Genomic DNA, 26,158 nt, shown 5'->3' with positions numbered 1-26,158 from the left:
GAGGTAACTGTCACAATGTTATTGTCTCCCCCTCCTCTTAACTGGATCCACGCAGAGCTTTTAACTCTCAGAGTTGTGGGCACAAAGCCTCCAGTCACCCGTTAATCACAGTTCAGGGTTTCTTACCCTTGCACTGCTTCTCCGGGTGGTTTCCCTTCCTGAGTCCCTGCTCTGCTAAACCTCAACTCTCTATATTCACCTGTCTGCTTCTCCAGTTTTGGAGGCAGCTGTTTGCTCTGTGTCCTCCCTTCTTGTAGGGATCAAGAAGAGTTGTTCATTATTCATCTAGTTTTCCACTTATTCTCTGCGATGGAGCGGTGATTTCCAAGCTCCTTACATAGGGTGTCTCACCTTTTTCTGGATCATGAATGGGTGTTGAATTTTGTCAAATGATTTGATCAAGTGATTTTTCTTCTTTAAACTGTCTTTTGTAGAACATGTATTGCTTTATAACTTCTTTTCTAATAAAAAGGTGAGATTTTTTAATTCTTTTTTTTCTTCAAGAGAACTTTCCATTGATTTTTGGAGCATTTTTATGACGGCTGCTTTAAAATTCTTTTCAGGTAATTTTAACATCTGAGGCATCTTGTTATTGGCATTAACTGATTGATTGTCTTTCCTTATTCAAATCGTGGTTTTCCTGGATTTTGGTTTGAGTGGTGATCATATTTAGGATTGTAGGAAGAATCCTACAGATGCAGGTTATTATGTCAGGAGAGCTTTTAGTATATTTAACACTTCTATTTTAGCAGACAATTACCCTGAATAGGTTTAGCATGGAGGGTCTGGCCTACTTACTGGGCTTTAGTTGCAACAACAGTTCAGTTTTCTATTTTGATTTCACAGTTCTGTAGATTTCCATTCAAAACCTCTTGGTGCCATCTGCAGGTGAAGCTACTTCCCTGAACAAAGACAATGTTCCTGGGGTAACTTCTCAAGCCAAGTTCCATTTTTAGCACAATGCCGCCTTTTTACCACAATACAGGAGAAGGGGCAGTTCTCCCTGATTTCAGCATTTGCAATCATCTGGGGCATTTTCCGCGATCATTCCCCCCACCACCCCCCCCAAGGCAAGGTGAGTGCTATTTGCAATGAGAGCGAGGTAGAGAGAAATCTGTCAAGATCCACCTCCCTTTCATATTCTTCCAGAGGGAAAGCCGGCTTCAACAATAGCTACAGTGCTGATAAGATAGCTAAGGCAGGACACTTGCAAGTCATAATTATTTTGGACTTATCTCTTGCTCTCTCTTTGAGAAACACTGAACATTTTCTGAACACTATCTTGCTAAGTTTTCATAATGCCCGAGGAGCACAAAGAAAACAAATTTAAAGATATTTTTGTCAATAAAGATCAAGGTACCAGACAAGGTTGTTGCTGATATCCAGCCATCAATCATGTTTTTTTAATTTTCAAATTTAATAAATGGTGTTGGGATGACCAAAGAATTTTCTCCGCATAATTATCTATGCTTACGTTAATGAAGGAACCCACACTACAGCATATCCTAAAGTGCCTTTTTCATGACTATAGTGTCAAGGGATATGCTATACCAAAGGGGTTTCAGGGTAAGGGAATAGATTCAGAAAAGTTGTACACTATATCTACCTCATATTATATTTGACCGTTATCAGGTAGCGCAATTCAAACCTCACTGGGCTTCTGAATTACCTAGGATGCTGACTAAAAGCGTGGATTCAGGGGCGCCTGGGTGGTTCAGTTGGTGAAGCATCTGCCTTCGGCTCAGGTCATGATCCCAGGGTCCTGGGATGGAGTTCCGCATCGGTCTCCTTGCTCAGCGGGGAGCCTGCTTCTCCCTCTCCCTCTGCCCCTCCCCTCAACTCATTCACTCTCTCTCTCTTTCTCTCTTCTCTCAGATAAATAAATAAAATCTTTTTTTAACACAGTGTGGGTTCCAATAATAAACAGCTGCTATGGTTTTAGAATACAAGCACTCAATCTTATTAAAAAATACTGAAGTTGATATATGAGATGAGATTTCCTAATGAACAAAAGACTGTATCTTAGTTTTCACTGTGCTACTATCTGTTACAAGATGTTGAGGTTTTTTCCCAGACAGATTGATGATTATGATTTTAAATTACTTCATGATTTCTATTACTGTATCTAAAAGCATATGGGTCATTATCATTTTTTTTTAATTATGGTGTCTAGACACCTCATGATTTTGATGCTTTTCTAATTCTTTTATATAAAAATATTTTACTTATTACAAAGAAAGAACTTTCTAGTGGCAACTTGTTCATATTGACTGAATGCCTTTATGTCTATTGAAAGCCACTGTGAATACTTGATTTCTTCTTGTAGATGCCACTAATGTTTGTGATTTTGTCTCTATTTTGTCCTTCCCACATGTATTAAAGTGCTGGGACTTTCTCAAATGTGAAGAATTCAAGCAAATTTGTTGTTCCCTTTCCTCCTCAAATTTAACTTCTTTGGTCTATTCTCAATTGGTACATCTACAGGACCTGTTCAATAAAGCACGAAGAATGTCTCCCAAGCAACACTACTGCCTGGAGATATTTCTGGTTCTGATTATAGAAAGCATTTATTAGATCTACTATAGTAGATCTTTTCCTGTGAACTTCTAGCACAGGTATAATGCAAGAAGGAGGCTGTTTCCTCACCTGGCACCTTACACACACCCATCCTGGTGTTAGGCTTTACATGATTCCATTTGTTTGTAGAAGGCGCACAAAAGTTTGAGAGTGAGGGAAATACCTTCCCCCAAAAAACTGAAACAGAAACAAAAAACAAAACTAAAACAAAGTTTGCACACATTTTTTTATGACACAAAATAGATAAATAGGATATCGGGAGAGGTATACAACCACTTAGACCCACCCCTCATAAATAAGGCAACCAAGGAAATTATTTTGGAAATTCAACTATCATCATTCTGTGTTTGACAAAATCTATTGTATCATGAAAAGACTTAACTTTTATCTCTTTCAATACAACACTTCTGATCCTTTTGTTTGGACAGATCGGAGGTAAATGGTTTGTCTAGATTCTTCTCAGAATCATTATTAAAATACCCTGCCATGTACAAACAAAATATTTTTGTGCATTACATAAGTAGAAATATATGATATTTAGATTTTAAAAATTTTGCCTCATACTAGTTTTTTTTATGACTTTTATGTTTTGTAATTTGTTGAGCCAAATAAGTTAATCTTAAATTATTAGGATTCTTGATTTTTATTTATTAAATTATATTAATTTTGACTCTTATTTTTTTGTAAATATTTTAAAAGAAATTTCAAAAGTGTCCTTGCACTAGAAAATGAGATACACACACACACACACACACACACACACACAGGCAGAAAAGCAACAGAACAACTTCTAATGAATAGTAAATACAGAAGAAAATCTATAAACAAACAACTAGATAGAACCAAAAGCTGAGTTATATACACTTAGTTGTTAGTTTCTTTATACACTTTAGAATATAATCTTGGTTGAAAAGCATGATACTTAAAAAATAATTTTATGTATTTGTAAAGTAGTCCATTTTTTCCCCCTAAAAGATAGCAGACCAATTTTGATCCTTCAAAAATAATTTGGAATAGATATCCATAGACATAATTTCATAAAGACTATATTGTCTTTTTTAGGAACTTGCCAATTATGAATTCATCTGTTTTGAATCCAGTGTTATATAACCGTTAATGTTTCTAGTTCATTCAATTTTCTAATCCTTCTATGATCCAGTTTTAAAATCACTTTGTGGATTATGAAAATTTGTGGATCCTTAGCATTATCAGGATCAAACTTACAACTGTTCCATAAATGTTTGGTTTACACAACTGATTAGATCACTTTTCTCAAGTCTGGATTCTATGCTAACGTGAGTGTATCGTTACTGTGAGTTTTATTTCTCTACTTACTTTATACTAGTAAGTCTATATAATATTAGGAAAAAATGATTAAGTAATTTAGTACTTGGCTAAAGAATTCATTACAACTGATATTTGGCATGTTATTTGAAAAAAAATTTGGATGAATGATTCAATTAATTTATTTAGCATTCTAAAGACAATTCTCATATGTATATCTCATGGAATTACCCCAACTTAGAAAAATTGTTGGCTTGTTAGAAACGTTTAACATTATTTTTTGTGTAAATCAGATAGTGGCATGTGGACTGGGAAGAACAGTTCTAGAAAACAAACACAACAAGCAGATAACACGCTCTATTTAAAAGGGAAGTTTAAGAAAGTGGGATTTAATCAAAGTAAAAATTCACATACAACCGATAATCCCAGACTCGTACTTTTAAACCACAAGCATATTATTACAAATTTAATGACTTTATTAATAACTGAAAATTAGAGTCTTGATACGACCTGAGAAATCAAATAAATGCACTGTTGAACATTCAGGAAATGGCTTTCAAGTTTAAGGAAACTGGTATTTGAATAATTACCTGATTGATAGAATTGATAGGGCCTTGAGCATATGGATTCAAGTTAAATGAAATGGATTGAATGAAGCAGTAATTTCTCTACCCTGAGTGTATTCGGTTTTTCTGGGTAGATAATATTTTGTAAACACAAAAAACATGAACAAATCATCGGTTTTACAAAATAAATTTACCAAGGCACAATGAGCACATTCAAACAAAATAATGTAAATGATAGGCCCTGTGCCGTGTACACTGTCTCAGAAATGCCTTTCAGATATGGAAGACCAGAGACTTAGAGGGATATAGTATTTTGTTCATAAAAAATATTAAACAAAAGCTCAAATCAATAGGTCACCTTCCATTTTGGGATACATTTTGGTTATGGCATATCAAAGCAATTTAGTGATTTGGAGAAATAGAAAACTATTACTAGTACTAAATTATTGTTTTAAAATATAGAAACTTTACTTAAAGAGTAATTTAGGGTCATTTATGACCTAATTTTCACATTTTCCATAGCACAGCTAGAGACAAAGAGTATGAGAAAGAAAAAGAGAAAGAACCAATTTTATAGATGATATTTAGAGTTTCCAGGTGAAATGAATAGGGTAAAATGAGGAATCAAAATTTCTTTTTTTTAAAAAAAGATTTTATCTATTTATTTGAGAGATAGAGAGCGAGCGAGTGAGAGGGATAGAGAATCTGAAGACGACTCTGTACTGAGCACAGAGCCTGACGTGGGGCTTGATCCCACAACTGTGAGATCAGGACCTGAGCCGAAACCAAGAGTCCGCGGCTTAACTGACTGAGACACTCAGGCGCCTCAAGGAATCAAAAATTTCTGCTGGCTCTCTGAGGCCCCTTCTCAGTTCTAAAAATATGTGTTTGTGTGAGTGAATATTGCCTCTTACTAGTCCCCTTAATTTTCCACCTTTCTCAGGGGAGAGGTTTAACTGTCTTTACAAGTTTATGAAAGGGAATCAGGAAACATTTCAATTTTAGGTCCACGCTTCATCCCACCCGACCCTATGCAATATAAAGCAAAGTTGGTCATCATTCCACATTAACACGATGCATATTTGAAGTATTTATAAAACTTGACAGGAGAAGCAGGCTGATTTTGTCAGGAATTATATGGCGGTAATATATTGACCAAAAAAACCATTTTGGCCTAATAGTTTTCTAGATGGAGAATCAGATTTGAACAAGTTTACTTTTTCCTATTTGTTTACTTTAACTGTTCTAAATTTTCATTCTGAGATATGACAGTATATTTAATTTTGCATCTTTTAATTTCTGGCATGATTAAGTGGGTCTTGTAGCACTGGGTGTTCTTGTTTTTCAAAGATACACACAGCCATGCATCCTTAAGTACTTATTGTAGTGAACTCATTACATTATTTGTTCTACCATAAAAACAATTGATAGTAAGAGTGGCTTTTTAAGGATTTTAAAAGAAATATGTATATTTCTTTAGTAATAGAAAGCACTAGATTATTTTCACTGTATTCTATGACGTTAAATGTAATACATGTATTTATTTCATATATTCTTTTACTTGCTTAAATTAGAACTAGTAAGGTTTAAATTGATTTAATTTTATAACTTTTTGACTAGAATAGAGGTATCATATTTAAAAAAAATATAGCTATATATATATAAGTGATCTTTTTAACTTGTTAACATATATAGCCTGATCACTTTAATGTAAAATAAAACATTAAACTAAGTGTTGGAGAACAGTAATAAAATTGTGCGGTATGCCGATAACGACAGGAGTCAAAGACTGTCCATCTTCCGTGTAATAAAAACTGATTCTTGAGTAACAACCACGTTGGCCCTTGAAATAGCATGCTTTTATAAAGGTCTGAACAGACACAAAAGTAGTTTAGTTCTTTCCAGTTCTTTAAAAGTGTTTATTAGTACGTTATATAGATTTATTTCTAAGTTAGGAATTTCTTTTGTACTTTGGTTTCATTTTATATATTCCAACTATCCGTAAATTGAATAGGTATACACTTTGTATCATGGAGAGAGCGAGAGAGAAAGAGAGAGCAAGCCTGTGTCTATCTAGCACCCGGTGCAAATATGTTTTTGAAAGAAATGTGAGGACAAAATATACTCAGTGTACAGGAAGTCAGAAGGCTTTAGTTCTTGATTAGACACAAGGAAGTTTTTCCTTTTGATCCTTATGGGTTGGACTGAAATTACTGATTTTCCTGTTTCTTCTTGTGGATGCTCAGCATCTTGGCAGAAAACTCTGGAACTGCTTAGTAGGTAAACAGACGCTTGAGAGGTAACGAATAGGGACTATTTTCCCTCCTCTACATTAAATTACAGTCTCTTTTATTTCAGGCATTATCGGGCTAACACATTGGTACCCTATATGTAATTTGATTGAAAAACAGGTTTCATGGCTAAAATGGTTTGATAATGACCAAAGATATCTATGATGTCTTTCCCATCATTTATTCGTTAAATAATTTAGTCATCAAACTATTCTAGAATCACTTTTTATATACTCACAATGTGTCAGGAATTATACAAGCTACTGGAAATACTATAATAAAGAAAAAATATAATAAAATATGAATATTCTTTTTTTAAAAAAAGATTTTATTTATTTATTTGACAGAGAGAGAGACACACAGGGAGAGAGGGAACACAAGCAGGGGCAGAGGGAGAGGGAGAAGCAGGCTTCCCGCGGAGCAGGGAGCCTGATGTGGGGCTTGATCCCAGGACCCTGGGATCATGACTTGAGCTGAAGGCAGACACTTAATGACTGAGCCACCCAGGTGTCCCAAAATATGAATATTCTTATTATCCAGGCACTATTCTAAATGCTTCTTCATATATTAACTTACTAAATCCTCTCAACACCCTGGGAAGTAGATACTATATTTGCCCTTACATTACAGAGGAGGAAAATGAGTTAAAGGATGTTATGTCACTTGCCCGTGGTTACACTTAGTAGTGAGAGGATGAGCTGGGACAGTGGCCAGGTGATATATTGTAGACATGTGTTTAACCAGCTTTTCATACTGCTTCTGCAGAAAAGGCCAGAGCCCTGTCTTAACATAGCCTAAATTCTGGTGGAAGAGACAAACATTTAACAACACAGCCTATAATTAAACATGTAATTACATGGGGCACCTGGGTGGTTAAGCACCAGTCAGTTAAGGGTCTGCCTTCGGCTCAGGTCATGATCCCAGGGTTCTGGGATCGAGCCCCGCATAGGGCTCCCTGCTCAGCAGTGAGTTTGTTTCTCCTTCTTCCTCTCCCCCTCCGCCTGCTTGTTCTCTTTCTCTCTCTCTCTCAAATAAATAAAATCCTTTAATAATAAATAAAAAAATAAACACGTAATTACAAACAGTGATAACCACTACCAAGAAAAACCTTAGAATCATAGAACAAAGGGATCAGAATGTGTTTCAGTTGTCTGATGATTTCACTGAGGAAATAGAATTTGAATTAAGCTTAGCTAACACATTCTTCTCTATGGATTTCCAAAACCTCTGAAATGAAATTCTGTATTTTATTCAGATACTGCCTTGAAATATTTGAAAGTGTATGCTGGGATTCAAATAACCAAATAATTTTGCGAATGTAGTGGGTGGAGAACGACAACATCACTTGAAACCAATGCCATTGTTATTTATTCTGTGCAATCTTTCTGAGGTTCTTTAAATTAGGTTCTTTAAATTAAGCCTTTTAAACTTAATTTTTTCTATAGACATTTTATGTTCTCTGTTGTGTCTCTCTCTCTCTCTCCATTGTATCTCTAGCGTGTGTGCATATCAGAAGGCCAGAATTTTGATATAAAAATTATTGATCCAAAATTTTCTATACCATGTACCATGATAGCATCAACGTAAATGAATATGTGTGCATGTGTTTTCCTTTATCTATCTTAGCTCAAACCCAACTGCTTAATTCCTTTGAGGGCATCATTCTACTTAATGCCACTCAGACACAGTAATGTCTTGGGAACAGGTAATACCATCTACTTATACCCAGCACCCCCTACCCTCCACCTGCACAGGGCTAGTAAACTGCACTCCTGGTTATGCAACGAGAAGATCTCTAGCTTCCCTGGGCAATATCTCTACCAAACAAGAGGACAGAGCAAGGGAATGTGCTTCTTTTCTTTGTATTATTTTCTTCTAGCCGGTCTGTAACACTATTATCATGTAAAATCTGGCTATTAGATGAATTTTGATCTGCGTAAGTCTAGTGATGGATATTTAACAGATCGGTTCTGCTTAAGTTTAAAGGCTACAGCAGGAGTTTAAGCTCTGCTCAGGCTCTGCACTTACCCCTATTAAATAAGCAATACATTCAAGATGATAAATACCCATCCTCTTTGGGTTTGAAAGGAAGAAATTTTGCTTTTTTTTTTTTATATGGTAATGTAGGCTGTATTTTTATTATTTTCCTTTACTTGAATGAGCAAAACTCGAGAATAGCTAGGTATGTTCAGGAACGTGCAGGAGGTGATAATGAAGGTGATGAACTCTAGAATCCTTGGAAAAGGAAAGTGAATCTTCTCAAAATGTAGTAGTAAATTGAGAGTTTCCTTTACTCGTATTCAGATTAACATGAATACACAGAATAAGGGATTAAAGAATTGATTACAGTTTTGGGAAATTAGAACTCTGGAAGAAATCTTCTCTGGAGAAACAGAACAGCTTTTGAATGAAACCTAGGACAGATCTTCCTACCTCACAATAGTATGTTCACTGCCTGTGATTTCTGCTTTCACCATCACTTATTTGGGGGAGGAAAAAAAATACTTTCTGGTGTTTGAGTTCCCTAATAAATTTTACTTCTTTCTAGAATGCAAATGTTTCCTTCCTTCTGAGATCTCAACTATTAGCTGAAAATTATCATTTCTGCTTGTATATATATTTATATAAATATATGTTTCCTTTTGTGTGTGTGTGTATTTCTCTGTACAGCCCCACTGTGCACATTCTCAAAGGCTTGTGTTTCCATATTTGTTGGCACATACATTAGGCATATAATAGATATATTATATACATATAATATACATATATATGTGTGTGTGTTTGTATATGTATACTCCTGACATGAATGTGTACATGTATCTACACATGTGTCTATGCCTAATAACATAGATCCAGAAAATGTACAAACAAATGTACTTATTTGTTTGCTGTGGTTTTATTTTTGTTAAAACTGTTCACAGCATTATTTACATAAGAACTTTAAAAGCACTAGGTATTAGGATTCTAAAAGCATTAGATACTATTGTTGTGTGAAGTTCCAATGTAGTTGCAGTGACCCAATATGGATAATATAGGCCGTCCACAGCGACCAAAGCTACATTGATGGGACATCCATGCCTGCCTCATAGACAGAGGCTTCATCTACATCTTCACTCCACTCATTTGCCTACATTTGGACCAGGACTAAGGAGTTACATTTGGATTTATTCACTGGATGCCCACAGAGTGGATTTGTTTTAGCAGAGCTGGGTATGCTGAGAGCCCTAAAGGAATTTTATAAATTATCCTGATTTACATCCAAGATATTTTTAATTGGATGCAAGTGAAGGAAGCAAGTATGTTAGATGGCACACGTTGTGACCACGCTGAAAAGAATGTGTACAATTAGAGATGTCATAATTTAGTTATAATGTCAAGGAAAAGAGGATATTTCATTTGTTTCCAATAACAATGGATAGAATGTTCTTATAGACACTAGCTTTAGCTATTTCTGAGCATGGGACTATTTTTTTAAAATCAATATGCTTTTGAAACCAGTGTCTGTTTGTGAGTAAAGATGGTATTTAGTTTTTGTTTAAAACAAGCAGTACATTAAAACTTTGCCGCTTCTCTACGTGCTTTATTTGTAATTTCAGTGATGCTGGTCAAACATGTGCTAACAACTCAAACAAGATGCCAGCTCTTCTTCGCTGGGGTAACCCACCAACCTTTCTTAGCTTTTACCTAAGATCTAGTGTTCATTGTATAATCTCCACAGGTAATCTGTGGACTACAACTAGCTAACCAAGTAGGTCATTATTTCTCTCCATCTTATCATCAAGTTGTTCCCTAAGAAATGCATAAATAATGAAAGCTTACCAGTTTTCATCTCTGAAAGTTTATCGATGTACTTTGTCTGGCTCAGGGGATGTGGTGTCTTTTATCAGGGGGCTGCAGAGACCTTCCTGAGCATGGCCCTCTATTTGTGGTCTTATAATAAACTAGTAAGAATGTCTCAGATCTGCTTATCCAACAGCTTGGACCTGCATACTAAGGTCCAAACATTTAGTAGACATATGTATATAGTAGAAATGGTTCAGCATAATGGTTAAGAGCAAAAGGGGCGACCAGGTGGTTCAGTTAAACGTCTGCCTTCAGCTCAAGTCATGATCTCAGGGTCCTGGAATTGAGCCCCGAGTTGGGCTCCCTGCTCAGCAGGGAGTCAGCTTCTCCCTCTCTGTCTGCCCCTCCCCCCCCAGCTTGTGCGCTCTCTCTCTCACTCTCTCAATCAAATAAATAAATAAAATCTTTAAAAATAAAAAACAGAGCAAAAGCTTTGGACCTGGACTTCTTGGGGATTCTCAGTTCAACCGTTCATTGACTTAGTGATCTTAGGCACATTGTTTATCCATTATGTGTCCCATTTTTATCATTTTTTAAAATTGAGAATAGGAATGCCTGTCTAATAAATACAGTAGGTATCCCTTGGAATATTAAGATATTATATTATCTTAATAATATAAACAAAATACCTGGACCATAATAAACCTTCTATAAATCTTAGCTACTGCTTCATATGCAGTGTATGTAACATGTTTACATACATATATGCATAGGAAGATAATCACATGTGTAAAATTTTATACAAGTAGTGGTCTTAATGCACACTCCTTATGATTATAACTCCATGTATAGGAATAAATGCATGTATTGCCATGTGTCCTTATACTCATGATGATCATATGTACATATGTGTAAAAACCATCTCTGAATACACATACATACATACATACACAGACTTCCATGCATTAAGCTTATTCAGCAAATATTGTGTGTGTAGAGGGCAGGCACTATAATTTTCTCACCTCCAAAGGAGTACTCCTACTTTGAATTATCTGGGGGGAAAAAAGACAGAATTACTCAAGATAGTTCTCTATTGTACTTAGTCTATAAGACGCAGGAGTCAAAGATATGGTGATCATCCTGGTAAAACTTCAAGAACAGTGACATAAGTGACTCTACATTTGTTAATTAGCTTTATCACATAATATTTATTTATGCAAAATTATTTCTGTCTCTGTTGTACATCACAAAGTCTGTATGATTTTGTTCACTTATATTGCAAGAATTATAAAATAATGTAATTTTGTTCCCTTCTGAGATAATTTATTTTCTGGATCTTTGTCTTTATTTGTGTTAAAAAGTAACATTGGTGACACTGGAGAGAACAAAAATAAATCATATATTTATTATCCATAACTGAAGGATGTAATTTTTTTTTTAAAGATTTTATTTATTTGAGAAAGAGAGAGCACATGCATGTGCCTGCACACAGGGTCGGGGGGAGAAAGAGAGAGTTAGAAAGTCTTTGTTTTAAAGATTTTATTTATTTATTTGAGAGAGAAAGCACAAGTGGGGTGAGGGTCAGAGGGAGAAGCAGACTCCCTGCTGAGTAGGGAGCCTGATATGGGACTGATCCCAGGACTCCGGAATCATGACCTGAGCTGAAGGCAGACGCTTCAGGCACCCGGGCACCTGGGAGAGAGAGAGTCTTAAGCAGACTCCGTGCTAAGTGCAGAGCTGGTCGTGGGGCTAGATCTCAGGACCCTGAGATCACAACCTGAGCCAAACCCAAGAATCAGACACTTAACCAACTGAGCCACCCAGGCTCCCCAGATATAATATTTTAATGACAAATCTTACTCTATAATTGCAATGAGAAAGGAGGATTTTTTTGTTTTTTGTTTTTTTTCTTTTTTTCAATTGTCTGAGTAGCATTTTGAAGGAAGCTGGATTTGGTTAAACTCTAAAATCCTTTCTACATTTATATTCACTAACCCAGAGAAATTGAAGTAGCTCAATGACCTTGTTTAGTAAAAGTGTATAAGGAAAGATGTTTAGGAAGAGAAATCCTTCTGAGAAAGTTAAAATTCCAATAGGCTGAAGTAGTTCTGTTATCCACAGGGTTCAAAAATCCCTGGCTCATTGTCATTTTTCAGAGTATGATTTTAATGCCTGATTAAAATGTCATGTAATTGAAATGATATAAATAAAATTTTATCTATAACAAAGAATAAAATCACTTCTTTCTGGGACATTTTTTTTTAAAGATTTTATTTATTTATTTAATTGACAGAGAGAGCAAGACAGCGATAGAGGGAACACAAGCAGGGGGAGTGGGAGAAGGAGAAGCAGGCTTCCCGCAGAGCAGGGAGCCCAATGCGGGGCTCGATCCCAGCACCCTGGGATCATGACCTGAGCCGAAGGCAGCCACTCAACTGACTGAGCCACCCAGGTGCCCCTTTCTGGGACATTTTAATGCAGGTGGAGATTAGACGGGGACTAAAGGAAAGAAAATTGGAAAAAAGGAAGAGAATATTCAGGGGGAATTTCATGGGTGCATATAGTAGGCAAAATACTGGCAGAAAACACACAGGACACTCAAAGATTTTAAGTGAAGAGAATTTAATGAAAGGTTATTTATAGTAGCTAAGGTATCTAACAAGCAATATGAAGTCCCCAGAGTCTGGGAACATCAAGAAGTGGTTAGCACATCTAGAAATAAAGGAACAAGAGGAAGGAAGAAGTTATTGAAGGTTAATGATGCCTGGAGAGGTGTTAAATGCATGAAAAAAAAAGAGCAACCCAACAGGAACTTGTACCTTAGAATTCAGTAGAACCATGACCATGACCATGTTCCTTAGTGGAAAAGTTCCTATTTAGGTTAGTAGGCCTCCATATCTACTAATTGCAAAGTAGTAGGGATGGAAAACAAAATTTCTTTAGAAGTGGGCTCTTAAGTAAAATACTAAAGTAAGCTACACTTGCTCCACATCTTGGTTTCTAGACCCATCTATTCTGGCTATGGGGAAAAACACACAAAAAACTGGCTGCTAGTTTAAGATATAGTCATATCCTACAGGACAGGGCCCAAAATTCCAGGGGTTTTCCCATTCAATGACAAAAATTAATGTCTATAAGCCATTGGCCATCCTATCAGGATGCACATAACGAAATGAAGTGACATTTTTAATATTTGCCTGTAATATTCTCCTGGGATATAATACCAGAATGGGATACCTGTATCAGAGTATAACTATTCCAGAGGGAGGGAGTGAATACAGATAGCTGTGGAAAATAAAAATAAAGATCCCCCAACATCTTTCTCTTCTCTCCTTATGATCTACTACCTGTTATTCCCAGTTACTGAACCTCACTGGAAACCAGTGTGAACTTCAGCTTATATCCTGCAGCACAGATATCAGACTCTTTGGCACAGAACAAGGCAGAAGAGAATACACAGAAAATCTGGTGGAGCAAATGGAGAGTAACAAGTAAAATGTGCCTAAAAGGGGCGCCTGGGTGGCTCAGTCGTTAAGCGGCTGCCTTCGGCTCAGGTCATGATCCCAGGGCCCTGGGATCGAGCCCCGCATCGGGCTCCCTGCTCCACGGGAAGCCTGCTTCTCCCTCTCCCACTCTCACTGCTTGTGTTCCCTCTCTCGTGTCTCTCTCTGTCAAATAAATAAATAAAATCTTTAAAAAAAAAAAAATGTGCCTAAAAAAGGATTTTCAGGGGCGCCTGGGTGGCTCAGTTGGTTAAGAATCTACCTTCGACTCAGGTCATGATCCCAGGGTCCTGGGATCGAGTCCAGCATTGGGCTCCCTGCTCGGCAGGAAGCCTGCTTCTCCCTCTCCTCCCCGCTAGTGCTCTCTCTTGCTATCTCTGTCTCTCTCTCTGTGTCTCAAATAAATAAATAATCTTAAAAAAAAAAAAAAAAGAATTTTCATTAGGCCAGGAATAAGAAATGCTTTCAAAGTGGAGAGAATATTACAGGCAAATATTAAAAATGTCACTTCACTTCCTCATGTACAACATCCAGCAGGAGCAGAACAGACCATTGCAGAACCACACACAAAAATAACTGAAAAAATCTTGAATATGGATCCTGGGTTTATATTTTATACTTTAGCATCATGTGGTTGCAGGCTGAGACTCAAACCTAATTTTTTATCATAGAAGAAAAATAGAGAAAAAGGAGTCCTCACTCTAAGTACTGGGGTGGAAAAAAAATAATTATTATAAACAAAGTTATTGAATAATTAGAATGTTCTTATTTTCTTTTCTGTTAGAAAAAAAAAATTACTTGCTGCTATTTTACTTTTTTTTTCTGATCAACATAAAGAAATCTTTCCACCTCTTTGGAGTGCCAAAGAATCTGGAATTAAAGTGTGTGTTAAACTAGTTTGTACCACTATACAGTCATACCAGTTGTTTATGACCAAAATCCATTTTTATTTGTTGTACCTATTTAAGTTGGATAGTACTTGTTCTTTTCCACTTGTTAAATATTTTAATACCATCTGCATGTGTGTTGAATTTAATAACCTTAAATTCTCAATTCTCTTTCATGGATAACCCTGCAGAGGTTTCTCCATACATTAGGTAATAAATTCTTACAATTCCTTCCCCTTCTTTATATATTTATTAAGAGGAGGATGGTTTGCTTACAACCTTCTCTCTCTTCACTACCTGACATCAAAATCTGTTGCCACATAGTTTAGGTGTTTGTTAAAATAGTGTTCCCTTTTTGTTACCAATTCCTATACTTACTAAGTATAATATTGTATAACAAACCACACAAACTCGGTGATTTAAAGCAACAATTTATTCTAGTTATCATAGTTGTATGTCTTCTAAAGTGTTTCTGACACAGGCTGGGCTTGCTTGAGTGACTCTGTCTCTAGCTGCATACTTAGCTGTAAATTTCATTCAGATATGCTCAGGATGAATTTATTCTGGTGCCAGATTGCGGGAGGTGCAGCTACCTGAGGCATATTTACTTCTCATTGATATTGGAGGTTTGCAAAAGACAGGCTCAGCCCCACAAGCACACTTTAAGCCTCTGCTCATCTCATATCTGCTAATATCCCATTGCCTGAAGCAAGATACATGACCAAACAAACTGGTAAAATAATCTTTCTGTGGAGGACAGAAGGGAGAGTCAATGTTTTGAAAAATAATCTGATCTACAAAAATGTGCAAATCTGTATCTGTGGGGTTTTCTGTCTATAGAAGCAGTTAGAAATTTCTTTACTTTCTATAACATATGGGGAAATAGGGTTAGCTCTCTCCACACTAATGCCATACTAGAGCTCATCAGTACATTTCAAAGTAGCCTGACTTGCCAACATTAGGTCGGTCTTACACAAATGTCAACTTTGTCCCCCTAGACCAAGACTCACTTCAAAGGTTTGAAATTTCTTTGCCAAGGCTTTGAAAGAAAAATATCTACCTCTGTGCTGCTATGCCTTTCATCTATAGTTCCTGGATTTTGTTAAACATCTCGCTTTCTCTCATTATTTTTCCCATAAGAAACTTAAGCATATCTCTTACCTTAGAGAGTATATGATAAAATGCACTATATTAAGTTTATAATAATGATGGATTATTAGTCACCTTTTTATAAATTAACTCCATAGGGACAGAGATCATGACTTACTCCATTCACCATTATATACCCAATTAGGCCTGTATTTGGGGCAATTTAGGCTGTCATTAAATGCATGGCTAATAAGTGAGTTACCTTATATTTATTATGTCATCCCAACCAGCAATGGAAATTACATTCACTAAGCAATTCTTATGTGTCAAGCATTTTTAATTTCATTTAGTTGATATCATATACATTATTTTTATTTTGACTTTGTATATTTTATAATCTTGATATGTAGATATAGATATATAATAAAGAAAAATAAAAATGCACTGATTAAAAAAAGATTACCTCAAAGTCATGGCCCTTGCAAGTGGCAGAAATAATGTTTATTTCCAACTTTATAACCCTTGTAATATAACCTAACGCTTCTTACCTGCTTAGATTGACTGTTGTTCCAGCACATTCTACATGTAGTAAAACTTCAGTCTGTGGAGGAAAATTTATTTAAAATATGCTTTAATTCCACTGGCAAAATAAATTGAAGATTCACAACGGAATCTTGAAACTAATAGACACTATGCTATGTAGTGAACCAAGATCATGTCAAAATGAAGGTCTCTAATCATTATAATTCCAATAGAGGAGTCTAAAATTACTTGCGTATGGAGTCTTAAAAAGTGGGAGATGTTCTACTAGGGAATCTAAGAATATAAACCTCAATATAGATTTGAGCTAATGAAAAGGCATGTAATGATTTAACACTACATTTTAAAAACTGTACATAGGCCAATTTAGTAAAGAATACAGTCACCATTTTTAGGAATAATATTTTGTAAAAACTCATGTTTAAAATTACAGTTGAGGGGTGCCTGGGTGGCTCAGTCGTTAAGCATCTGCCTTCAGCTTGGGTCATGATCTCAGGGTCCTGGGATCGAGCCCCGCATCAGGCTCCCTGCTCAGCGGGAAGCCTGCTTCTCCCTCTCCCACTCCCCCTGCTTGTGTTCCCTCTCTCGCTGTGTATCTTTCTGTCAAATAAATACATAAAAAATCTTTAAAAAAATAAAAATAAAATTACAGTTGAGAAAATGGTATAGGCTTAAAATCACTTTATCTAGTTTTAACTGGAATTGGGAGAAAGAGGACATTCATTGAAAACTCTCCTGATTAATTTCAACCAAGGAGTAATTAGCATACTATTGAAGAGCAAGCTCCCTGTTTGAATAACACTCCATGATGAATGGACCAGTCAAACTCCAATCTTACCAAACACAATGCTCCCATGAAGAGTGATAATGATGATTTGCATTAAAAAAAACGGGTGTATGTTATTTATATGTTTATTTTCTTGGCTCTCAGTAGTAGAGCTATCTAGTGATACATAAACTCCCTAATTCACTGACAGAATCTCTCATGGAGATTATTGTGGGCAAATGACTAAGCAATAGATAATATGTGAAAGGAAGCACATTGGGAATACTAAGGATTACCCGCATGTTTGGAGGGTCCAGAGAGCTAAGAATTAGGTTTTCAAAAATGTGAAATTAAGTTCGGCCAGGCAACAGCATATCACAAGTGAAACCATCAAGAGGACAAAAGTTTGCCAAGACAAGTTGAGTGACCAAAACTTTTATTCTACACTATGAGCAAAAGAAAGAGGAGATGCTACCTCAGGAATGAATGCCCTCAACTGTTGGAAAGAAAAGTAATGATTTAATAATTATAGTAATGCAATAGATAGTAGTACTCAATTTTTATGCTCATGAATTGTGCTAAGAGCTTCATAAGTCTCATTTATTTCTTAAAATAACCCCATAAAGAAGATTCTCTTACCAATCCTATTTTAATTATAAGGAAATTGGTGTTAAGTGAGTCTGAATACCTTCATGAGGTTACTGGTACCAAAGAGGTTTTATGTTTTCAAAAGAATCACAAGTTTTTTTTCCATTCAGCACAAATCATCTCATTTGTACTCAAAACTGTCCATTTTAAAGCCCAGAAACTGTGACTCAAATATTGAAGTCCTAATGTGGAAATTGTTAAATTTTTAGGATGTTTGTGAGGAAATTGTTAAAGTTGTTAAATGCAGCCATTATTAAAAATTAATTTATGTAAATCAGACATAAGTATGTCATATTAAACACAAAAGTAATACATATTCAAAATTCATAATTTCTTAATCATTTTACTATATTTACTATAACCTGTATTCTTGAAATTGTTTGAATCCTTTGTGTGTGTGTATGTATGGTGAAAATACAGATCTTTTCACAGTGTAAAATCTCAGTGATGTCCTATTGGTAGTATGAAATAAGCCATAGTAGAAATTTGTAAATTTATGAAACAGAAATTGGCAAATACTACAAATTGGGGCTTCAGTCATTATTATGTTGATTGGCTAGAGTGATAGGGAGAACGTGAAGAGGATAAATTAAACTTAAAAGTGTATCATATCTTTAGCCATTACATTGTGAATAGCAAAAAAAGCGGGGGGGGGAATGAATTTCTTCCAGTATTCAAAAATTACGTATAATTCATTAAAGAAGTCATTTACATGTGTGATAAACAAATAAAGATTTGGCATATGTCTTTCTTGTTCACTTTGGTTTTACACATAACTGTAAGTGAAAACAATCAGTATGTCAGAACTACCCTTGTTTTTTAATTGCAAACATAGTTTGGCTACAGTATAAAAGCTTGAAAAAGATTGATGAATACATAATGGAACATATCAACTAGGCATAGAATATTTACAAAAAAAGAGTCTTGTACTTTTATTATTATTTCTTAATTGTTTTTCTCTCTGTTGGCTTTATTCCCAGACAGACAAAAATGTTTACCAGCCTTAACCTAAAATTCTACCCCCTTCAAAATCTCAGCAGGAAGAAGATTTGTCTTCCCAAAATGTCAGAAAAACTTCTAGGATTGATTCTATTGGCCTCATTTGGGTCATAGTCAATCACTGAAAATGTGAATGTTGCCATGGAAATGGAGTTCAGATTGGCAAATTTTGGGTTACCTTTATCACTCTCTGGATTCTGGGATAGGTGCCGGGCTCATCAAAGTCATGGTGACTATTAGGATGTGTTAGTTCCCCCAAAAGAATGCTGCATAGGACATAAGCATTTGTCCATGACACATACATTCATTTGGAAACCCAGAGTCTAGAATGTGAAAGTAATTTGCCTCATGTCACAAAGTGAATTACTAGAAGAACTGGCATAACTCCTTATACCCAGATGATCAATCTGACACCCCCCAAGCTGTCTGGGGTACAGATTTTTAAATTTAAGCCTAATATCATCACAAAGCTTATTCTTTGAGAAGTGTAGTGGTGCATGTTTAATGCTTTTTTAAAAAGCTAAAGTAATTCAGAGCTAAATTTATTAAGATTTATGATTGACCTGAATAATGTGTAAGATAGGGAAAAAAAGAGTTACTATAGTTAGGCTATTGTGGACATTGCTGCTATAAACATTGGGGTTCATGTGCCCCTTCAGATGACTACATTTGTATCTTTCAGGTAAATACCCAGTAGGGCAATTGCTGGGTCATAGGGTAGCTCTATTTTCAACTTTTTGAGGAACCTCCATACAGTTTTCCAGAGTGGCTGCACCAGCTTGCATTCCCACCAACAGTGTAGGAGGGTTCCCCTTTCTCTGCATCCTCGCCAACATCTGTCGTTTCCTGACTTGTTAATTTTAGCCATTCTGACTGGTGTGAGGTGGTATCTCATGAGGTTTTGATTTGTATCTCCCTGATGCTGAGTGATGTTGAACACTTTTTCATGTATCTGTAACAGATGAATGGATAAAGAAGATGTGGTGTATATATACAATGGAATATTATGCAGCCATCATAAAACATGAAATCTTGCCATTTGCAACAACGTGGATGGAACTAGAGGGTATTATGCTAAGTGAAAGACAAGTATCATATGATCTCACTGATATGAGGAATTTGAGAAACAAGACAGAGGATCATAGGGGAAGGGAGGAAAAAATAAAACAAGATGAAACCAGAGAGGGAGATAAACCATAAGAGACTCTTAATCTCAGGAAACAAACTGAGGGTTGCTGGAGTGGTGGGGGGTGGGAGGGATGGGGTGGCTGGGTGATGGACATTGGGGAGGGTATGTGCTATGGTGAGTGCTGTGAATTGTGTAAGACTGATGAATCACAGACCTGTACCTCTGAAACAAATAATACATTATATGTTAAAAAAAAAAAAAGAAGATAGTAGGAAGGGAAAAATGAAGGGGGGGTAACTGGAGGGGGAGATGAACCATGAGAGACTATGGACTCTGAGAACAAACTGAGGGTTCTAGAGGGGAGGGGGGTGGGGGGATGGGTTAGCCTGGTGATGGGTATTAAGGAGGGTCTGAATGGAGAACTGGGTGTTATACGCAAACAATGAATCATGGAACACTACATCAAAAACTAATGATGTAATGTATGGTGATTAACATAACATAATAAAATAAAAAAAAGAGTTACTATAATTTAATAAAAATACTCAACATATGTCTCAGAAAATAATGTGGAAAAATTTACTTAAGCTGAAAATATATATGTGTATATATATATATGTGGTAATTTTGAGTAAAACACATAATATATCCTATAATCATAGTCATTTATCACACAAAATAATCTTGTCCAAAAACATTATCTCTAATTTATATACACAACTTATTTTATCATAAAAGAAAAACTAAGACAGCAAGATTTAGTTCAACTGCATGTGATTTCTGTTTAAAAAATATTTTTAAATTATGAATATGAATGATGAAGGCTGTTCCTTAAACAAACAAATAAATGAACAAAAACTTTGAAGTGAACTTTCTTATGTACCTTGATGGAGAAATGTTAAAAAACCAATATACAGAATATAACTGTCTACTACCAAAATAAAATAAAAATTACCAAAATAAAATATGGATCTTTAACAAGAATTTAAAATTTGCATAACGGAAAGGCATATAATGTTCTTGGAGGAAAAATACTAAATATTCTTCCCTTGTGAGTTTTCACTAATTTGATCAATAAATTTGGTAAAGTAAAATATCAATACCAGTAAGATAATTTTATAGGCTGAAAATGCATATATTAAAATTATTTTGAAAAATAGATTGCGAAAGTTCAGAAAATAATATTTAAAAAAAAACAAAGAAAAAAGAGTAGGCTAATAGTAAAAAAAAAATCGGCTATTAAAATACATTAATGTCTGCGAAGTTCTCTCTCACAAGAGAAATTCCAGAAACACTGAATATTACATATAAATTTAATATATGTTAGTAATCAAAACAAAACAGCAAAAAATAGATTTAATTAGTATATTTAAATAATTGGAGGGGCACTTGGGTAGCTCAGTTGTTTAAGCGTCTGACTCTTGATCTCAGCTCAGGTGGAGCCTACTTAATAAAATAAAATAAAACAAAACAAAATAAAATAAAATAAAAGGATAGGTATTTGGGGAAAATAATGTCTACAATTTTTATCATTTATTAAATGATGCTCTAGATAGATAACAAAATTAAATCTTTTTTTAATATCAAAAATGCTATCTTAGCAAATCCAGTGAATTAAGCCACTAATTAATGATCCAGAGAAAGGACTTCCTGGTAAAAAGTAAGTTTGAGAACTATGATTGACTATTCCTTCTCTCTGCCTTATTTAGTAACACTTTATAGACATGAAGAATTGCAGTAGGAGAAACCTATTTAACTTTGTTTAACCCAAATGTTACCAAACATATTTGATTATAGAACATGTTTCCAGTAATATTGACTTTATCTTATTTGGTACAAGTGTTCAGAGAGACAACACTTTAAGAAATACAAATCTCGGTCATTGGAAAATTATTCTAAAGATATAAATATTTAAAAAACTTAGAAAAGAAACATTTGCATGTTTGACTATGAACATAGTTTTAATTCCAAAAAATGTAACTGGACTTAATAAAATTAACTCCAGGAAAGGTGTGACCAGATGTTCTTGTTCACCATATATTCTCAGTAGTAGTTACTTTATAGCTGATTATTTCTGAAAAATAATTAATCAATTAAAAAGACACAGAAGAATGAGGAAGTACATTTGTTTTTAGAATATAAAACCTAATAACATTTAAAATAGATAAATGGACAAGAGGCATAAAGAAGCAATTCACGTAAGAAATAATAGTGCAAAAGTCATATGCATAAAACAATGTTTGACCACACTAGGAATGATTCCACTAGAAATTTTTTAAATTACAGTACTAAAAAATGAATTACAATTTTCTATACACAAATTTATGAAAAATGTAAAATAATGCTTTTAACAATGGTGAAATTAATGTAAAAGTAGTTTATTCAACTATTCCATGCCTTTCTGCAAAATATGTCATTCTTTTAGGAAAACAATATGGCAATATTAATATAGGTAGGGAAATGTGTGTGCATATCTGTTGATCCTATAAAGATATTCTTGAGTGCTTTCTGAGTAAATATTCCAAAAAAAGAAAAAGTGCGTATTTTTAATGCTTATGATGGGCCACATTTTGTATTTTATTTCCTGTTTTCCTTTATTTTATCATATAGTTGGGATAAGCTTTCTTTTTTATTTTCTATTGGGAATTAATCTTAAAATTTAAATCAATGTGATTATACTAAGTCTATCTATCACAGAGAATCCTCAAGCTAATGGAGTAGAGACTTAATTCAGACTATATATGGCCCCTAATTTATGATGGTTCAATTTACAATTTTTCCACTTCACAATGATGCAAAAGCAATACACATTCAGTAGAAACCCCACTTCGAATTTTGAATTTGAATCTCCTGTGCGAGCAATATGCAGTAGGATTCTCTCTGGTGATGCTGGGCAGTAAGCTACAGCTCCCAGTCAGCCACGTGATCATGAGGGTAAACAGCCAATACACTTACAGCTATTCTGTACCTATACAACCATTCTGTTTTTTCAGTACAATACTCAATAAATTACAGGAGATATTCAACACTTAATTATCAAATAGGATTTGTGTTAGATGATTTTGCTTAGCTGTAGGCTAAAATAAGTGTGTTCTGAGCACATTTAAAGTAGGCTAGGTTAAGCTATGTTTGGTAGGTTAGATGTATTTCATGTATTTTTTCACTTACAATATTTGCAACTTCAAATGGATTTATTGGGACATAACCCCATCACAAATGAAGGAAGATCCATAGTTTATAAGAGTACTGCATATGTGTGGTCCCAATTATTGGTGTGTGACCTGAATTGAGCCAATGAAACTGATCCCTAACAAGTTGATATGTATTTGATGGGAAAGAAATGGTCTTTCTCATTACTAAAATTATAAGCTACCAAAGCATTCAAAGCTGGACTTGCGGGCGCCTGGGTGGCTCAGTTGGTTCTTCAGCTCAGGTCATGATCCCAGAGTCCTGGGATCGAGTCCCGCGTGGAGCTCCCTGCTCAGCGGGGAGTCTGCTTCTCCCTCTGACCCTCCCTCCTCTCGTGCTCTTTAATAAATAAATAAATAAAATTAAAAAAAAAAAGCTGGACTTGCATCCATCTTTTATGAGACTTGGAGTAAACTGACCACAGACTGAAACCCAGAGAGCAGAACCAAGATATGAAAAGAAGCCCTTAACATTATTAACTGAGATCCTGGAACGAGTGATAACTGAGACTGGGTGTTCTTTCTGCCCTCTTCCAACCTCTTGTGTCTTCAGAGGCTGCTCTGCCAGTTGTGTGTGTGCCCTAATAAACCCCTGCAGCAGATCATCTTAAACAACTTCTCCTCCATATGACAGAATTGTTTAAAAAGATAATTAGATGATACTCAGTAATGACTATCGTTTTCTTGACTCGTTATTTAGCTTTAAGATATAATTAACCATAATGAAGAGGAATGATTTTCAGTTTTAAAGGTGGTATTCACGTTTGGTAAACTTGTTTTCATAGGAACTAAAATTTACACTTATCAAGCAAAATAACACTTTGAACTTTCATTGTTTTAGGTTCTGAAACAGGAATAAAAAAACTAAAACATTCCTACAGAATTTCAGAATTGAGTAATCAAAGATTTTATTTCTGTGTAAGTCCCCCGCTATGGCTGTTTATGTTGAATATTCTGCTTCCAAGCAAGAATGCGTCCTGCCCAGGGACTGGAGGCACAGCGGCAAACAGAAACAAGGCCGAGGGCGCCTGGGTAGCTCAGTCGTTAAGCGTCTGCTGTGGGTTCAGGTCATGATCCCAGGGTCCTGGGATCAAGCCCCGCATCGGGCTCCCTGCTCCGCGGGAAGCCTGCTTCTCCCTCTCCCACTCCCCCTGCTTGTGTTCCCTCTCTCGCTGTGTCTCTCTCTGTCAAATAAATAAAATCTTAAAAAAAAAAAAACAAAAAAAAACAAGGCCAGATGAATCCGAGGCCCCGTGGGCTCTCCGAAGGAACAAGGAAAGCTGAGTCTGTGTGTGTCGGAGGCAAACTGTCCAGGGTGAGTTATCCGAATTAACTCCTAGATAGAATGAGAGGTTTATTACAAGGTAAGTGAAAAAACAAAAAAGTCCTAATTTAAATTCACATATATTTAAAAGCAATGGTAATCACAGAAAATATTTAAAATTTATGGCAAATTTTTTTTTAGGGAGACATATCTTTTTTTCACAGACATTGTTTAGGTTTCCCATTGCGTGGTTAAGATTTCAGGTATTTTTGTAAGGTTTTAAAATTCTTTTCAGAAAGTACACCCACTTATTACCGAAGCCAGGCAGACCATTTGTGCAGTTTCCCTCTGGCTGCTGGCTGGTGTCTGGCACACGTTAGCACTCAAGACAGCGCTGGAAGAAATTAATGAGAAGGGATCCAGAAGGAGCCATTTGAGGGAGGTAAATACAGCTATAGTTCTGATTTGGCAATTTAAGGACTACTTAAATATTTAAATGCAGGGGTCAAGGAGGCAGTTGGATACAGCACATCAGGGCTCGGGGGAGAATTCCTGGCTGGGGATGTGGACTAGAAATTCATCCATTTGCACTACTTATTACAGTCCTGACAGTCAGCGAGATTACCCACATAAAAGAGGGCTGGGGACTGAGCACTGGAGCAAGCAGACATTTGGAGGCGTCCTGGATAGGAAAACAAGAACACTGTGATGGGGCAGATGATGAAGGGGTGATACGAATGGATGTGGTGTCCAGGGAGGTTTAGGAGACAAACCCTCACAAAGAAAAGAAGGGTGATGCCAACCACGTCAAATGCTGTTGAGAGACTGAGTGGGAGGATAATTAAAAATTATTCACTGACTTCAGCCTCATAATTGCCATTGGAGACTTTAATAAGTCTGAATGGAATACATTGCGGAAAGAATGAGCTGTGCAGTGGAGACAGCAAATGTACGCAAAATACTTTGCGATGTGAGATAATTCAGGATACAGGTAACATATGGAGAGTGGGGTGGAAGAGTGCTTTTTTTCTTTTTTTAAATGATGGCTGTTTTTAAGGCATCTGTGTGTCCAAAAACAAACAAAAAGGACGGAATAAACACAGGAAATTAAAGATACGGGAGAGAGGGACAATAATCCAGAACAGTCTGTTGGAAAACAAGGACAATTCAGTGGAGGACACAAGGAGAAACAATTTTTCATTGTTACAGAAGGGAAGGTTACCGTAAATTAAATTATCATGCATAAGTGACATCGAATGATCTGAATCATTAAATCATGAAATGCAATCTATAATACAAAAAGAAACAGAACAACATAACACATTATATTAAAAACTATGTAAAATTTATATGGATAAAGAATTGAGGGGAAGCTATGCTATTTCATTCAGTATAGAAGCTGCTTATTTGACAATATTTTTACCAGCATTTTAATCAGATGTTATTCTTCTTCCATTCTTCTGCAGAGAGCTTTTGACAAGTTATTTAAAGATGAAGTCTTGTAGGCATAATAAAACTGATTAAACAGTTCAGTAAGATTAAAATGAAATTTAATTTTTCTCCAAGTGTGACTGACACGTAAAATAGTGGATTTCATAGCAGGAAAGGATAAAGAACACAACAGAAGTACTTGTGGTAAAAATG

At 35.6% G+C, this 26,158-nt stretch overlaps 1 long non-coding RNA gene across 1 annotated transcript in view; it reads left to right on the top strand.

Moving 5' to 3' along the window:
* The first annotated feature begins 24,863 nt into the window (after positions 1-24,863).
* Positions 24,864-26,158, top strand: part of LOC118527743 (uncharacterized) — a 61,531-nt gene continuing 60,236 nt past the window's right edge. Inside the window, exon 1 of the long non-coding RNA XR_013442680.1 lies at positions 24,864-24,956. This is a non-coding gene — a long non-coding RNA (uncharacterized LOC118527743). The remainder of the gene's footprint in view (positions 24,957-26,158) is intronic.

The sequence above is a fragment of the Halichoerus grypus genome, chromosome 11 (genome assembly GCF_964656455.1).
Source record: "Halichoerus grypus chromosome 11, mHalGry1.hap1.1, whole genome shotgun sequence".
Classification (NCBI taxonomy): Eukaryota; Metazoa; Chordata; class Mammalia; order Carnivora; family Phocidae; genus Halichoerus; species Halichoerus grypus.
The sequence above is the reverse complement of the archived record's forward strand: the minus strand, read 5'-3'. Positions and strand labels throughout refer to the sequence as shown.